Here is a 15350-nt window from a genome sequence, read left to right as displayed (position 1 = left end):
TTTGGTGTATGCCTAAAGACGGCCCTGTGTGGATGCTTTGATGGTAGGTCTGAAGTGGGGCCTGTTCTGTATCTAAAATCAGTTGGGAACATGATTCTCTCTCTGCCTGCATTTTTCTACTTTTTCTAGTCGTGTTCATGAACAGGGCTAGTGTTCATTCTGCATGTTCTTTTAACATCCCAGAAGTTCCCATTTTTGGTTAGTATAACACTGCAGTACTCAGTGATGCAGTAAGGTTTCCTTGAAGCCCTTGTGTTTAACATCAAGCAGACTCATTGTGCACCTCTGTGTCTTCAAAAGCCCCAAATGGAACATGCTGTCAGTATTTAAAGATTCTCTACATGATAAAACAAATAAGAAATACCCTTTTATAGACCCTATCCTGCAAATCTTCTGCATAAGGAAGTACCATTGAGTACAATAGGAGTTGAATCCAAAGGTTTGGCAGAATCTGCATACATTTTAAAGATGGAGTTTACTTTGGTTTCCTTTTATGGTAAGAGGATAACTGAGAAAACTCTCTCACATTCCTAAGTCAATCATAATGTCTCTCCTCATCACATACTCCATTCATAGGTGCCGACTCCATGGGTGCTCTGTGTCTGGAGCATCCAAAGGGAAATATTGGTGGGTGCTCTGCACCCACTGGCAGCTCCTCGCCCCGCCCATCCGCCCCAGCTCACCTCCGCCTTTGCCTCCGTCTCCTCCCCTGAGTGCTCCTTCCCCGTTTCTCCCCATAGCTCTCAGTGCTTGCCGCTGTTTCGTGGCAGCAAGCGCTGAGAGGGAGGTGGGAGGAGGAGGAATACGGTGCGCTCAGGGAAGAGGTGGGGCCGGGACAGGGATTTGGGGAAGGGGTCCAATAGCGGCAGGGAGGGGGCAGAGTTAGGGCGGAAACTTTGGGGAAGGGGTTGGAATGGGGGTGGGACAGGGACTGGAGGAGGCAGGGCAGGGGTGGAGTCAGGGCGGGGCCGGGGGCAAGGAGGGGGGCCGAACACCCACCAGCGCTGGGAAAACTTGGCGCCTATGGGGGAGGAGAAAGTTGAAGCATAGTCACAAAATGCTGACTGCTAAATTCAGATGACAGCACTTAAGCAATGAGTATATCAGCTGTATAGCTCCCTTTGCTCCAAGAATGTCCCCTACCAATAATAATGGACCTAACATGGGCAATACCTTCTTGAGAATTGGCCCTTCATTAATCCATGCTGTAGGAATCTAAAATTGATTGCATGGGGTAGAAGGCCAATAGTTAATTATTTTCACATTCCTGAGTCACCCAAAATTGAAAAGGAAATATTATTATACATTATTACATACTAGAAGCAAGAGGAAGACCAAGGACAGGATAGGCCCATTACTCAATGTGGAGGGGAAAACAGTAACAGAAAATGTGGAAATGGCAGAAGTGCTAAATGACTCTTTTTGTTTCACCAAAAAGGTTAGTAATGATGGGACATCTAACATAGTGAATGCCAGTGAAAATTAGGTAAGATAAGAGGCTAAAATAGGGAAAGAACAAGTTAAAAATTACTGAGACAAGTTAGATGTCTTCAAGTCACAAGGCCCTGATGAAATACACCCTAGAATACTCAATGAGCTGACTGAGGAGATATCAAAGACATTCACGATTATCTTTGAAAAGTCATGGAAGATGGGAGAGATTCTAGAGGATGGGAAAAGGGCAAATACAGTGCCAATCTATAAAAAAGGAAATAAGAACAGCCTGGGGAATTACAGAGCAGTCCACTTAACTTCAGTACCCAGAAAGATAATAGAGCAAATAATTAAGCAATCAATTTGCAAACAGCTAGAAGATAAAGGGTGATATGTACCAGTCAGCATAGATTTTTCAAGGACAACTTGTGTCAAACCAACCTAATAGATTTCTTTGTCAGGGTAACAAGCCTTGTGGATAGGGGGTAAGCAGTAGATGTGTTATATCTTGACTTTAGTAAGGGTTTTGATACCGTCTCTCATGAACTTCTCATAAACAAACTAGGGAAATACATCTTAGATGGAGCTACTATAAGGTGGGTGCATAACTGGTTGCAAAATCATTCCCAGAGAGTAGTTATCAGTTGTTCACAGTCAAACTGGAAGGGCATAACGAGTGGGGTCCTGCAGTGATCAGTTCTGAGTCCGGTTCTGTTCAATAGCTTCATCAATGATTTAGATAATGGCATAGAGAGTACGCTTATAAAGTTTGCAGATGATACCAAGCTGGGAGGGGTTGCAAGTGCTTTGGAGGAGAGGATTATAATTCAAAATTATCTGGACAAACTGGAGAAATAGTCTGAAATAAATAGAATGAAATTCAATAAGGACAAATGCAAAGTACTCCACTTAGAAAGGAACAATTACTTGTACATATACAAAATGGGAAATGACTGCCTAGGAAGGAGTACTGCGGAAAGAGATATGGGGGTCATAGTGAATTGCAAGCTAAATAGGAGTCTGTGCTAGTAGGAGTGTTATAAGCAAGACACGAGAAATAACTCTTCCGCTCTACTCCATGCTGATTAGGAACTGGAGTATTGTATCCAGGAAAGTAGTCTTTTTAGGAAAGATGTGGACAAATTGGAGAAAGTCCAGAGAAGAGCAACAAAAATGTTTAAAGGTCTAGAAAACATGACCTATGAGGGAAGATTGAAAAAACTGGGTTTGTTTAATCTGGAAAAGAGAAGAATTGGCGGAGGGAGGGACATAAGAATTTTCAAGTACATAAAAAGTTGTTACAAGAAGGGAGAAAAATTGTTCTCCTTAACCTCAGGATAGGACAAGAAGAAATGGGCTTAAATGGCACAAGGGCAATTTAGGTTGGACATTAGGAAAAACTTCCTGTCGGGTAGTTAAGCACTAGAATAAATTGCCTGGGGAGGTTGTGGAATCTCCCTCATTGGAGATTTTTAAGAGCAGGTTAGACAAACACCTGTCAGGGTTGGGCTAGATAATACTTAGTCCTGTCATGAGTGCAGGGGACTGGACTAAATGAGCTCTGGAGGTCCCTTCCAGTCCTACGATTCTATGAGAATTATGTACTGGGGGAATTGAGGTGTGTGCGGTGGCACTATGTTAAGGATGAAATTTATTGATAAGATATTGGATTGGATTGTAACTCCAGTGGATGAAGTGGAGTTCTTGAAATCAAGTCAGAAAACTTGTCAATTTTCTTTTTACCAACGAAATATATACTTTAAAAAAAAATATTGAATCTTGGATGCCTGTGAAGAGAAAAATGTGTTGTCTGTAAAGGAACTGATGAAGTCTCTGTGCTTATCAAAAGTAATTTTTAAAAGGAAGGAAACTAAATGTATCAATCCTTGATCTTTCTGGTCATGTTTAACTTTGCCAGCAGCACTTACTGTCTAGAAATCTCATCACTTTGGAGGTGTTTTGATTGTTAAGTGGTTAGACAGCTCTGCTAGGGTAGACCCTGGAAACTACAAGAAACACAGACACAAGACACTTAGACATTTTGGGAAAGGAACTTAATGTCACTTGGAAAAGTCTCACTGAAATATCACATCAATGGGAAAAAATTCCAAGTGCTGTACTTCCAAAGCAGATGGATACTTTGGCAGATAGATTGGACTGACAATAGGAAACAGCAAATTAAAAGAGTGGGAGACAAAGGTTCAGTGGAGGTATCCTGGATCCAGCATTTCTGGGCATCAGTGCTTCAGGGAGAGGAGTAGAGAGAGACTTTCATAAAGCGATTTAAAAATAAACCTTGTCCTTATAGCAACTAGATACTAAAGAAAGATATGAGAGTTCTTGTGTAAAATTTCATATTAATTTGGTCTGGGTCATTTTGTGAGACAGTAACTTAATTTTTTTCCCCACAAAAGTTCCACGAAATAGATACTTTCACAGGTAAATCTGAGAGGTTAGAAATGTTCCAATTTCCATGCCAACTGATTTTACAGTCTGAAATAAATTTTGAATGTCCAGAATTGTTCATGTCTTGCTTGGAAAATAGATTTTGGTTTTGATTAGGTGGAAAAGCCAGAATTCAGGTTATTTTGGAGGGTTTTTGTTTAAGGAATCGGACCATTTTCCAAAATTTGAAATAAAAAATCTTGATTCCCCCACCCGTTAAGGTTTCCACATTCCTTCACTGGAAATTGCCCAGATCAATTTCTCAGGCTAAATTTCTAATATGCCTGGCACATGGTGTTGGCATGGAATGCTATCTCAATGCCCTTATCATGAAATTATAGAAATTGTTTGGATGAAATTACATCAGTTAGTAAAAATGTTAGGACACTGCCAGTGGGGAAGAGAAATATCCTAATTTGTAAACTAAGTAATAACAAGAAGTTCAAGATGGTGTAAGGAGGGCTCATGTTATATTTTCTATTAGTATATGTCCACACACAAAAGATCTAATAGAATGTATAGATTCTCCAACTTTGTTACTTTACTCAGCAATGAGGATCAACCTCTACCTTATTCACCAGGTGTTAATGATCTTGTGCTCCTGGTTTGCTATATCACCTTCTGCATTATTATAAAGCTGTCCTCTTATCCATATGGCCAAACCTCTGTTCTGTGGATGTTTATTCTGAGTACAGAGGCCAGCCACTTCCCCATGCAATCTCTGTTCTCCTGCATTACCTCCAGGTATAGGTTCATAGAATATCTGGGTTGGAAGGGACCTGTGAAAGTGAAATGAATTATATTAAAGAAATAGAATGAATTAAAGAATGCTGTATGTACCTTTAAGTAGAAATGAGAAATGCTGCAAGCCAGGGGGTCAGGAAAGCAGACATTAATTAACTGCTTAATGAATTGCCCCACTTAAGGGCAATTGGTGAAGCATTAGTCTTAGATCGATAAGAGTTAATAAGGAAGCAAGATATGCATATTGTGCTCCATGCATATCTTACTATTTTGCTCTCTCTGTCCCTTTGTTTAGTTCGCACCCTTTTATCTGTATAAATAAGACTGTTTGAATCTTGCATGGGGGCTCACATTATCTGAATGTATTAGCAGAGCGCTGTGCTAATAAAACAGAGTGGTCTGACAAACTATGAGTCCTGAGTCTAACTTTGACAATTTGGAGGTTCCACCGAGATGGCAACCGTCTTCACTGGGGCCGTGTGATTCCTGACCATTTTTGTAGGATGACCGTGGCAGCCGGCACCTGGGCATTTGGCCTGAGCGGTCCTCCTACTGAATGGAAGGGTGCACGACCACAGTGAGGTCTACGCCATCGAACCTGTTGGTTCCCACTCTGTTCTGGTAGGGATCCCGGGATCTGACATCAGGAATCTGGTCAGGTAATTATATCTGTGTTTTGTCCGGACTGAGGACTGTCCTGTCTCTGTGTCTATCCGTCCTCCTGTGGAGTGTTTGAGTTTGGGTGCCATCTCCGTCCGGGGATCGGCCGACCAAGGGGTTCCTGTCCCCGCGGTCTGAGTGAGTGAAATCTGCACAATCGCAGCCGCACTGCACCTTGGGTAAAACCCTTGGTGTGAAAGCAAGGGCGATTGAGTCAGTAGCCTGTGGGCTCCTTTTGTGTGTTGCACCGGGCATCGCTCTGACGAACCCGAATTTCCTTCTTGTGTGATTGGTGTGTGTAAAGTCCTCCTGTATTGGTAACCAGACGTCTAAGTCGGGACAGTTCCCTAAAGGAACGCCGGCTCAGTTTTAGGAAGGGTCCGGACTCCTGTAAATTTCTGGAAAAATGGTCTAGGCTAACTCAGGGAGATCCCAAAACTCAGTGCCCACTGTTAAAACCTTGGAACAAGGACCGAGTGGACATCTTAAAAAAAACAAACTCGGCCAGCCTAAAACTAAATTGGCTAAAGGAGAGGTTAATTGTTTCATGCAGTGGTGGGAAGAGGCAAATCGTAGGTGGACAAAATCAAAACTCGCCTCTCTCAAATATTCAAATAATAAGTTAAAAGCTTTATTAAAAGCCTCCTCTCCCACCACCAGACTGAGCGCTCCCCTTCACCCTGTTCTCTGACAAAAAAAAACAACAACAACCCCGGATCGATCTCAACTCCCTTCATACTCCCCTCTCATTGTAAAAAGGATAAAATGCCCCTTGTACTGTTCCCCTTTGTTGTCTGCCTCAGAAACTGATTCTTTAGTGTTCCATTACTAATTCAGCAAGGAGGGTGGGCTCCTCAACTAGCCCCCACCCTTCCTGGTCCCTTTCCTTAAGCATTTCTTTCAAAATTGTGAAATGACCACAATATCACTCACAAAAATGGTTCATTGGAAAAAGCAGGATTGGGCCCAGACAAGCAGGCAAGCAACAGATAAAGAAACTAAAAAAAAAAAAAAAAACAGGTTGGAAGCCCTAAGGGCATAGTGTCAGGAGTAAGTGCAAGTATGAACCCCTGGAACAATACTTAAAATGGTGAAATCTGAGTTGATAAAGGTGTCATTTTGGGAAATAAACAAGTGATTTAAGGAAAGAGAGTGAAAAGTTAACTCTACAGAGGCTGGAGAGAATTAAACAGTTAAACTTTGTGAAAATGTTAAAAAGGATCTTGTTAAAAGAATTCTTGGTTTCTTTGCAGCCATTCTAAAGGGAAAATGGGCCCTTTTCCAGAGGAATGTCTGTAAATAATCCAGGTAAAGAGACTATCTAATTAAAATCATTTGACTATGGACAATTGAGTCAAATTTGCTAAAAGAACATGGGGGGGGGGGTTTCCTATTGGAACTTAACTGCCCCAAATGTATAAAGGTAATGTAATCTATGTACAGCTATGTAAAAACAAAGCAGTGTAAGAGGGATGTTAAGGGAGAGAAAATGTGTATGTATCTGTCTGTCTGTGGGAATATGTGAGGTTTGTAAAACTCCTGTTTTGTAAGTTTAAGATAAATTGGTTTTGTTTTGTTTATAATGCCACTAAAAATCCATTTGACTCTTTAATTCAAAGTTGCAAAACTGACAGACCTTTTTGCCAGACACAGGTAATCAGTGTTGGTTGACTTTGAGATTTGGTATTTAACCCTTAAGGGGTAACTTGATTCTTTACAAAATTTAAATGTTTTCAAATAAAGACCAAGTCATGACTGCAGCAGGGCAGTCAAAATCAGAAGAATAGGGAGAGATTCTGGATTCTGTTTGTTTGTTTTTGTAACAAAATAGCAAATGAAAGCTGTAGGAAAAGAATAAAGACAGTGGCCCTCTGAAGCAACAGCAGGGGTGAGGTGCACAAAACAAAAAGAAGCAATGTTAGAAACACTGAGCCTTACAATGGCTCTGTGTAATCAGACTGTCACTTTGATAAGGGTACATAAAACTCTGTAAAAACAAAAGAAACAGTTACACCTTATGTAAAAATTAATATGGCTAATGTTTTAAAAGTTAAAGTATAGAAGGAATGTGCAGACGTGTGCAGTGTATATTATAGAGGGGGTAAAAGAAATGCAAACGAAACATGCTACTTAATTAAAATCCTATTAGGGCTCCAAAGGAGCCACAATAGACTGTGTTTTCTTTTTCAGATCTGTGTGTGTTTTGGAAGCAAGAGTTAAAAGTAATCAAAACTCTGGTAAAAGTTAATTGTGTTCCTTTTAAGACAGTCTCTGAGCTCTGCTAATGGTTTTGAATCCAAAAGCCAAGCCTGTGTTGATGCAAATTATCTAACTGATAAAGGAAGTGAGAGAACTGCCAGCACAAAGAAGTTGCAGATAAAGAACATACCTGGTCAGCAAACAAATTGTCTAAATAAAAGGCACGGTATAACAAGATACCTTTAATTAAAATAAATTTAATGTTAATAAGTACCCCTGTAACAATGTATATATTGTGTATGATTTTTGAAAAAAATCCTTTATGGTAATGATGCTTTTCAGCTGTTACCTGTGAACAAACTTAAAGCTTAATACAGCAGGAAAGACATTGTAACCTTGGTCTGCTGTAAAGGGAAAACTGAGGTACACCACCTCATGGATTTAATGACTGAACAGTGGGATAATTTCCCCATAACTCTTAAAAGATAGAAGCCATTGAAACCTGGCCTGCCTATAGAACAAAAACACAGGAAAATATGGAGGTAATTCCTCTTGTTTTGTCTGCAATCAGCAAGGGTATTTGTGAAAGAAAGGAATATTTTAAGCAATAATGAATGCCACCCCAAAAGGGGTAGAAAAATGTTATTTTTGTCTTTCAGAAAAAGCTAATATCAGCTACAGAACAACCTAATAAAAAACAAATAAAAGTGGGTATGCTTATCCATGCCTGTTGCTCCAAAGCCCTGTAGTAAAGACATCTCACTAGGATCCTGTATGTGGGATAAAATGAATAATGAGACCAAAGTACTGTATAATGGGCTACGTGTATGTGTTAATTCTTGGGGGGAAAAGTGTTTTAAAAGAATGGAAGTGTTAGCAACCTTCCAATAGACAAATGTAAATGTAATGTAAGTAATGTATTTACAAAAGGTAAAAAGGTAACATAGTTCCTAAAACAAACAAAAAGGCAATGTGGGAAACCGAACCATTCATATTATACATGCAAATGGCAACATGTTAAGAATTGCCACTGCAGAAAGACATAACAGCTTACCATTGGTATAATATATTTTCTGAATGGTCTCCCACAACTACTGGCATACTAATGTTACTAACCCTAATTGTTTTTGATTTTAAATTGTATGTGTTTAATTGCAACGTTTGAAATGTGCTGTTGGATAAAACAAATGTATGCAAAGCTAGAGCCACAGGCCCAAATCACCTCCCAGTATTTTCTATTACGTGGACTAAATAAGAAGTGACACTGGCGATTAATAATCTTAGTGTCAAAAGGGGGATATGTAGGAGCAGGATTTTATAATGTCCCATAAGAATTAATGTATGATTTGATTTCATCCTGTCAGCCACCCTTTTTGAATAGCAGAAAGGAATGACAGACCAGAACAATCCTTATGACTGATTATGGTCACCCTTTTGTTTTAGAATAAGTTATAATGTCTACTATGGTTTCCTATATGTATTACAAAGTAGGCCTCTAGTTAAATATACATTTCTTTGTTTTAAGGTTTAGTAAGTAAGAAACAGGATTCTCTATTGTGTCTATGTTAAGTAGATTAGAGGAACATTGAAGGCCTGGGTCTCAATGTAAATTGTCTTGGTTATTGATTGTAAAACTTAGCAAGGTTTAATTTGCAATGCCTTTTTGCTCGATATAAAATACTACTGTTTGTATTCTCAATCTGTGTGAATAAGGAATGTATGCATCAGGAAAAGATAAGGTGTGAAGGCCATTGTTATAGCCAGAGTCAAGGAAGAAGAAGTAAAGAGACTTAAAGGACATCAAAGAATCATCAGGTACTGCTTACTATCCAGATGGCTGTTAAACTGTCTGGCATCACAGCGTGCATACTTGCTTCACAGTGTAAGAAGGCACCCCCCCAGCAAACCAATCACCTCAGGACCACGCAGAGTCAATTTTGACTCCAGAAGAAGACGTAGAGGAACAGCCTGCAATACCTTACCATCTACGCTCTCGTACGGGTTGCCAGAAGCAGACGAGGACCTAAAGCAAGGCCCAAAAGGAAGCAGTAGTGAGCCTAGCGCCTGCTGCCTGGTGGATGTAAAACAGTGACTGCGGTTCCCTCAGTTGAGGTTGTCAGAACCGGAAGGGCCTTGCCTCCAACATGAGCCTCTGGTGGCGCCTGTTCCTCGGCTGCTGGTGTCTTAAGGTCTGGGGAGTCCACAATGACAATTCTTTTATCCAGCAGCAAGTGTGGATAGCTCAGACCCTTAATATTTCTAATTGCTGGGTCTGCAGCCACATCCCAGTCCACTCTCAAGCTGGTGTTCCTGTCCTGGCAATCCCACTCAATTCCCCAGACCTCACTGGAGGACCTCGTCCGTTTAACAAAACATGGAACAATAATGACACTTGGGAAGCAGTGGGAATAAATGTATCTAAATGGATAAGTGTGATGGAGGGAAAAGGTCATTGGTGTTGAGTGTGTAATGGACAGGGCTGGATCTGGGGAAAAGTCATTGCCTTCAGCATATTGTGGCCAATGGTGTATGGGATTATTCAAACAAAACTAAAGAGTGGCGGGCCGGGTATGGGGATATGAATTTTTTCTCGACCTGGGATCAAACAGAAAAATCAATCTCATGTTCCCCCTACAGTAATCTTAGTGAAAACAATACAATCTTTCAATGCCATGCAAATAACACCACTCCTCGTAAGGAGAATTACCCTGTGCCCTTCGGAGGATATTACTCCTCCTTTGTAGGCACCTATGTGACAAATGGGTGCAACCGACCCTTCCCAGCCTTAATAGGCCATCATTGGGTTTGTGGGACCAAAGCTTATACTGTGTTACCAGCTAACTGGTCAGGTATCTATTATCCCGCCCGACTCTTCCCACAATTCCGAGTGCTAGGGTCCTTCCCACGAGAACGCCTTCGTAAATTCAGGCGAAGAAGAAGGGACTTATCAGATGCCCAATGGTATGTAAATAACATAAGCCCCTTGACCTGGGAAGAGGCCATTGGCGGTTCCCTTATCCCACTTGGGGGAGTAATACACCATGCAAAAAAGCTCCTAAGGTTACAAGCAGTAGTTGAAATTATGGCAAATGAAACCGGAGAGAGTTTAAAGACCCTGGCCAAAGAAACAGGGGTGATCCAACAGATGGCCCTCCAAAACCGTCAGGCATTGGACATAGTGCTGGCGGCCAAAGGAGGGACCTGTGCTCTCATTGGAAAAGAATGTTGTGTGTTCATACCTGACGACACCAATGAGGTAATAGATCGCACTAGTCACTTAGAACAAATTGCATATCTTCCCCATGAAAAGCCAAGTTCTTTATGGAAGTGGCTAAGTAACCTATTCAATTTCTCTGGCATAGGAAACTGGTTGTTTCAGGGAGCCCTGACTATCCTGTGTGGAATCCTAATGATTTTTGTATGTTTTCAGCTAATCTCCTGTTGTATCCAGAATTGTGTAAGGTATGCCACCCAGGTGACTGCCCCAAAACAGAGTGCTAATATGATGATGTTAAATATCACTGATGAACGAAGAGATAAAGAACTATTAATATGTGGAACCCAGTAATTGTTGGTCTTTGCGTAAGCTTGACCAAAAGGAGGGATTGTGAAAGTGAAATGAATTATATTAAAGAAATAGAATGAATTAAAGAATGCTGTATGTACCTTTAAGTAGAAATGAGAAATGCTGCAAGCCAGGGGGTCAGGAAAGCAGACATTAACTGCTTAATGAATTGCCCCACTTAAGGGCAATTGGTGAAGCATTAGTCTTAGATCGATAAGAGTTAATAAGGAAGCAAGATATGCATATTGTGCTCCATGCATATCTTACTATTTTGCTCTCTCTGTCCCTTTGTTTAGTTCGCACCCTTTTATCTGTATAAATAAGACTGTTTGAATCTTGCATGGGGGCTCACATTATCTGAATGTATTAGCAGAGCGCTGTGCTAATAAAACAGAGTGGTCTGACAAACTATGAGTCCTGAGTCTAACTTTGACAGACCTCAGGAGATCATCTAGTCCAACCCCCTGCTCAAAGCAGGACCAATCCCCAGACAGATTTTTGCCCTAGATCCCTAAAGGGCCCCCTCAAGGATTAGAACCCACAACCCTGGGTTTAGCAGGTCAATGCTCAAACCACTGAGCTATCCCCCTTCCCATTGAACTTTGGAAGATATGAGCATACACAGAAACCATCTTTGGCATCCATCACTAGACACACAAGGGAACTGAGCTCTTGCAAGCTAAGAAAGGTGGGTTCTTCAACCCACCCATTCCCAGTGGATGGGTTTTTTATCTGCTGAAAATATTTAACATGAACCTATAAATATTCAAGGCAACATTTGAGAGAAATTCAGATAGTGCTTTTGATTTCTGGAAGTGGTTGGTAAGATAAGGTAGTTTTGATAAAGCCGAGGACAGTATATCTGACACACCAAAAGGACACTGAAAAACTGTGCTGCATGTCATATAAAGTCAATGTTAGGGAGACATTTAAAAAAAAAAAAGCTGAGTGAAGGTGAGGAAGGGACTACTGCTATGTTGTGTAATGCTCACAAAATCCAAAAGCTAAGAACAATAAGGAAGTTTCTCTTTTTCTTAGCATCTCCAATAGTCTCCATCTCAGTCTAGTAGGTCATTGAACTACTGGAGTCTATACATGGCAGTTGATGGGGTGGAAAGCATGATGTGTCACCTCCTTTCAGTTCAGTTCCACTGTGCCTGTGTTATGAACAGTTTCAACATCTGAATTTTAACTGTAACATTTTGGGGAAGTGTAACACTAACCAGAGATCTTGCGAGATTTAATAGCAAAGCTCACATTATACAGTGGTCAAACTGTGCATCTTTATCATCCCAAATATGCATTCCCTGCATACCTCAAATTGCCATTGACTTTAATAGGAACATGTACAGGGCAGGACCTTATAATGGGAGGAGCCTCACACCCCAATCTCTCACTGTCTATTCCAGGCATAATATACCAAATGCTTACTGATATGAATGGCAGGAAGGACAGATAGCCTTGTGACTGCAGGACTGATAAACAGGAGATCTACGTTCAATTTCATTTTCTGCCACTGACTTCCTTGGCAAGCCATTAATCTCTGTGCTTCAGTTTCCCCATCCAAAAAGTATTGCTACCTCCAGGGCCGGCTCCAGGCACCAGCTTGTCAAGCAGGTCCTTGGGGCGGCCGCTCCGGAGAGGGGCGGCACGTCCAGGTATTCGGCGGCAATTCGGCGGATGGTCCCTCACTCCGCCTGGGAGTGAAGGACCTCCCGCCGAATTGCCGCCGCAGATTGCGATCGCGGCTTTTTTGTTTGTTTGTTTTTTTTGTTTTGGCTGCTTGGGGCGGCCAAAACCCTGGAGCCGGCCCCGGCTACCTCACCAGAGAGCCGAGGCTAAATTAACCCCATCAAATGAGCCATGTATAGACTCCTGTAGTCCAATGACCTACTAGAGAAATTTTAATTGGTTCCTGTTATTATTTACTATTTCTATACGGTAAAGACTATGGATCTCCGAGAAGGATGAAGGCTCCATTGTACTAACAAATAACACAGAGAGGACCTGCCCCAGAAAGAGCAGTCTGACAATATACACCAGATGACTAAATAGACAAACAGGGAAGTACAACGTAGCCGTAGAGGCAAGTTATTTTACATTATTAATCACAATAGTCTATCTAGTCTAAGATACTTACAGGACCCACATTACCATAGTACCTGATTACTTCACAAACTTTAATGTATTTATCTTCACAACACCTCTGAGATGGAATCTGGGGGTGCTATGCTGACCAGAGAGAGGTTGTCACTATGTGTCCTATAACCCTGGGTACCTTACAGTGCTTTGCTACTGTAGTTCCCATATTGGGATGCTCACAACCAGCCTACAAGCGTGCAAGTCACACCCTGAAGTGTGCGTGTGCTAGGCAACCGTAACTCAGCAGCTCTGACCCCAGCACCCTGTCTACCACACCACAGCCCCACTCAGACTCCCAGCAGCCTTGGTTACAATCAGCAAGATGACCGCAACACACTCCTGGTCCCGAATTTTCCCAGAATGGTGTGCTCTCTATTATCCAGATCTCTCCTGGATAGTTCAGAGATATAAAAAGGTCTGTTTGTTCCTCTAAAGACCCAAAAGCATATCACAGCATATTAACTTTAAAGGGAAGGGTGTACTTACTCCAGTTAACACACCATGGAGTTGGTTTATAGTAAAAATAAAACAAATTTTATTAACAATAGGACATAGGTTAAGTGATGCCAACTAAAAGGAATAAAGTTAGAAATGGTTACCAGCAAATCAAAGTGAAAACATGCTTCTAAAAGTCTAAAACTTAATCTAGCAAGTTACAGGCATTGTTCAAGATGATTTCTTATTCTTCTTCCCAGCCATGGCTGACTTTCCTTCAGTCAGGACCTTCCACAAAAGTACAAGGTGCTGTCTTTCCTTGTCTACTTAGGCTGAAAGATCTTTGCCAAAGCAGATTTCTCATCTATATTCAGTTCCAAAGACTTCATCCCCTCCCCACCCTTGGTTGAAGGACCCATCTTTCTTAGCTTGCAAGAGCTCGGTTCCCTTGTGTGTCTAGTGATGGATGCCAAAGATGGCTTCTGTCTATGCTCATATCTTCCAAAGTTCAATGACTTTGTTTCAAGAGGCAGGATGACCTCATGTTGTTCTTTGCTTCCTATGGGCTTCCCATCCCCCTATATGTAACTGGGGTTTCCATTGTTTTGATTCCAGCATGCTTAATTTACACAGGAGACAGGTAAATAGTTGCCTCCTCTCCTGTATGGGAGGGAAACTGTTTCTCCCTGTTTGCCTGCAGAATTTAAAACATAACATCATTAAATATCCATATGTCCTCAGATAGTGGTAATACATACATTTCATGATGATATTATCACTAGTGTGTCATTAGCTTTCAGAAAAGACCTTAGTCTATACACTCTTATAATACAGTAATATTGTATACAAGCCATTGATACAATTGCTTATTACTTGAGGTTCAACCGCCTATGTTTATACACCAGTAAACCTTTAAAATGGATTCTTCTGAAGGTTACCCCTCCACGTGAAGTTTGTTCAAGTTGCGAGGAAGGCAACATGGAGGTACATGCTCTTTCTTCCCTCAACTGTGTTTGTTGAAATGCAAATTGTTCTGTTTCCTGCCATCTCCTCCCTCTGCTGTCTTGCTGTAAACTCCCCTCACATACCTGGTTTACACACACTTTAATCATAATTCCAGCATATATTCATAACTCTTAATACACATTGCATACATACATCACACAAGAATGTTAATGATCAGGATTAATTAGTTTTCAAATGATATTTCACAAGACATACTTTGTTCAAAGATTATTACATCAGTGTGTAAATACTGCAGTGCTTAGCATAGCATCACAACCTCTGTGAGGTAGGGAAGTGTTATTATCTGCATTTTATAAGTGGGGACCTGCGACACAGAGAGGCCAAGTGCCTTGCCCAAGATCACACAGGAAGTCTGTAACAGAGCAGGGACTTGAACCCAGGTCTTCTAAGTTCCAGGTAGAGTTGCTAGTCACTAAACCATCCATAGTCTCTAGTAGTCACAGCCGATCATAGGTGCCGACACCGTGGGTGCTCTGGGGCTGGAGCACCCATGGGGAACTATTGGTGGGTGCTCTGCACCCACCAGCAGCTCCACGACCCACCCACCCCACACCAGCTCACCTCCACCTCCGCTCTGCCTCCTCCCCTGAGTGCGCTGCCGCATCCTGCTTCTCCCACCTCCCTCCCAGCGCTTGCACCGCGAAACAGATGTTTCGTGCGGCAAGCGTTGGGAGGGAGTGGGGAGGAGGAGGAACGCGGC

Source organism: Emys orbicularis, chromosome 2 (genome assembly GCF_028017835.1).
Source record: "Emys orbicularis isolate rEmyOrb1 chromosome 2, rEmyOrb1.hap1, whole genome shotgun sequence".
Classification (NCBI taxonomy): domain Eukaryota; kingdom Metazoa; phylum Chordata; order Testudines; family Emydidae; genus Emys; species Emys orbicularis.
Note: the sequence above shows the minus strand (reverse complement) of the source record.